This window comes from Hibiscus syriacus, unplaced genomic scaffold, assembly GCF_006381635.1.
Source record: "Hibiscus syriacus cultivar Baekdansim isolate YM2019G1 unplaced genomic scaffold, ASM638163v2 tig00110610_pilon, whole genome shotgun sequence".
Classification (NCBI taxonomy): Eukaryota; Viridiplantae; Streptophyta; class Magnoliopsida; order Malvales; family Malvaceae; genus Hibiscus; species Hibiscus syriacus.
In genome coordinates this window covers 1052281-1055681 of record NW_024062800.1, presented here as the reverse complement: position 1 = coordinate 1055681, position 3401 = coordinate 1052281, and the positions used below count along the sequence as shown (strand labels likewise).

General features: G+C 38.5%; 1 pseudogene; it reads left to right on the top strand.

Moving 5' to 3' along the window:
* The first annotated feature begins 666 nt into the window (after positions 1–666).
* LOC120135572 lies at positions 667–2493 on the top strand (annotated as a pseudogene).
* The last annotated feature ends 908 nt before the right edge of the window (positions 2494–3401 follow it).

Here is a 3401-nt window from a genome sequence, read left to right as displayed (position 1 = left end):
TGAACTGCATGGGACTTATATCCCCTACTAGCGTGTTAGGTAAGGGTTTTATTGCAAAAAATGATGAACTATCAAATAACAATGCTGTCCCTTGAATCAAAGAAATTCCTTGAATTCTCTTGTTCCTCCTTTGTTCATTATAAGATTAATCCTATTTTCCAATTATTGAATTTGCTGCTGTGAATCCGATAATTTTAGACTTGACAATAGCACGTCGTATTTAATAAATGCTAAAAAGTTTAGTGTGTGTAAAGCACGATAAAACATTGTAAAACAATCAGGGTTTGCACATTTAAAGTCGGGTGCAACCAAATGTAAGGGCTGGTGAAATTTGATTTCAGCTGAAATGACACAATCACCATTGGTGTGCTTGATGGTGTTTTGGACCCTACCCTAGACCTAACTTCCATCCTAGTGCTAGAACAAAGCATGAATGGTCAACCAAAAATATCACCACCAAAACCAAAATTTCCCACAATTTTCCACGAAAGCTTGATATTGTCTAAAACCTCTAAGCAACATGTCATTAGGCCACGTATTTTTTTCTATTTATTGTCAACTCTGCTGTTCGACACTACAAGTTCAATGTAAGCACATTGTTTGATTTTCGACCAAATTGTGTTTGTTCGCATTTTATGTTTAATTACGTAACATGCGCAGGTGGAAATGAAGAATACGACTAGATTATGTTAGAGTAAATCGATCGTGACTGTCAATGGCGAATTCGCCGGACCGACTTTATACGCTCGAGAGGACGATACAGTGCTTGTCAAAGTCGTTAACCATGTCAAATACAATGTTTCTATACATTGGTTAGGAACCAAATAATCACAGTTCATAAATTAAACACAACTATTTGCTCATTTTTTTGTTCACTTAATTGTGCAGGCATGGTATAAGGCAGCTTCGAACAGGTTGGGCAGATGGTCCGGCATATATTACACAATGTCCAATCCAGACAAGGCAAAGTTTTGTGTATAACTTTACCATCACAAGCCAAAGAGGCACATTGCTATGGCATGCGCATATCCTCTGGCTATGGTCCAAGGTCCATGGGGCAATTGTTATATTGCCTAAGGCCGGTGTGCCTGATCCGTTCCCGAAACCGGACGATGAAGTTGTTGTTGTACTAGGTGAATGGTGGAAATCTGACACCGAAGATGTCATCAATGAAGCACTCAAGTCTGGACTGGCACCGAATGTCTCGGACGCTCACACCATAAATGGTCATCCCGGACCGATCTCCGATTGTCCTTCCCAGGGTATTCCCTTTCCTTTTTCCGTAATTCCAAAACCATTGGTTGAAACTGTGATCTCTTATGTGAAACCTGTTCCAATCATTTGCAGGAGGCTTCACATTGCCGGTTGAAAATGGAAAGACATATATGCTACGACTCATCAATGCTGCACTTAATGAAGAGCTCTTTTACAAGATTGCTGATCACAAGCTCACTGTTGTCGAAGTCGACGCCTCATATGTTAAACCATTCAAAATCGATACGATCGTAATTGCCCCAGGCCAAACCACTAATGTCCTTGTCTCGGTCGATCAAAAGTCCGGTAAATACTTGGTCGCTGCCTCCCCTTTTATGGACTCTCCTATTGCGGTAGATAACTTTACTGGAACAGCAACCTTGCACTACTCGGGCACACTCACCAACACCGCCACAACTCTCACCACCCCACCACCGCAAAACGCGACACCAATTGCCAACAGCTTTACAAACTCTCTCCGTGCCCTCAATTCCAAGAAATACCCTGCATTAGTCCCACAAACCATTAATCACAATCTTTTCTTCACCGTAGGACTCGGGATCAACCCTTGTCCGACTTGCAAAGCTGGTAACGGAAGTCGAGCAGTAGCTGCTATCAACAACGTGACATTCGTTCTGCCTACCACAGCCTTGATTCAAGCACATTACTTCAACATCAGCGGCGTTTTCACCACTGATTTCCCCGGTAACCCGCCACACGTGTTTAACTACACCGGAACTTCACCAAGTAATCTACAGACCACAAATGGAACAAAGGTCTTCAGACTGGCTTATAACTCGACAGTACAACTTGTTTTGCAAGATACCGGGATCTTAGCCCCTGAGAACCACCCCATCCACTTGCATGGATTCAATTTCTTCGCCTTCGGGAGGGGACTCGGAAACTATAATCCGATAACCGATCCTCAAAACTTCAATCTCGTCGATCCGGTCGAGAGGAACACAATTGGGGTACCATCTGGTGGATGGGTAGCTATACGATTCCGTGCCGATACCCCAGGTATATAACAATGTTCCAATGAATTCACAAAATCTTTCACGTATTCTTTAGTAAACTGAGTTTGTTCATTTGTTTGGAAATTTTGCAGGAGTTTGGTTCATGCATTACCATTTAGAAATTCATACGACATGGGGATTGAAGATGGCATTCTTGGTGGACAATGGAAAAGGACTTAATGAGTCGCTTCTTCCACCTCCAAGTGATTATCCAAAATGTTAAGGCGGGCACTGAGATATTTAAACATGCAAAGTGATGAATTGAGATTGAATTTGTTTCTTGGGTAAATAATGTAAGAATTTACTCAAGCCTGTTTGAATAACATTTGATTAAGCATCGTTGATGTTGCTACTATTTTTTAAATTTTTTTTGCAATGTATGGAAAGCTTTTATTTAAATTTAAAACATATATAAATTGAAACAATGAACAAGGTTATTGTTGCGAAAGATTTGTAATTTAATTATGATTAGGGACGAATATAAAATTTTATGTTATGAGCAAATTATTAAATTTTCGAGAATGTAAATTTATAAAAGTTTAAAAATAAAAATAAATAAATAAAAATTAAATTTTTTTAGAGGATAACTACTACACCAACTCTTTGATCCATTCTGATTGTGAGTTTAATTCCACTTATTTTTATAAATTAGGACGGAGACATGCCAACCTTATACAAAGAAGATATTATTGTTGTTTAATCATTAAAATAATGAGACTATTAGTTATATGTTAAATTATTAATATTATTTTGCACACAAATGGGATGTAGCAAAGTTGATGTAAACATACATAAAGTTTTAAATTTTAATTATCAAAATGTTATTGAGATATTCTATCTGCTCTCGTGGCACGTATTTAGTTCTTTCTCTTGATTTTCCAAGTTTTCGTCGTTCTCTGGTTTCGATATGATTGAAGTAAACGAAAACATGGTTCATCTGTCCTTAGACGAGGGTGAGGATGACAACCTCAAAGTGGATCCGGAGGATCCTAGCCACGATGTCAATTTCTTGTATTGTTTGGTGGGCAAATATCTCTCATCTAGTATCGTTAATTTCAATTCCATGAGGGCAACTTACCAAATCAACTAATGACTGAATAACCTAATGACCTAATTATCAAATGATTTAAT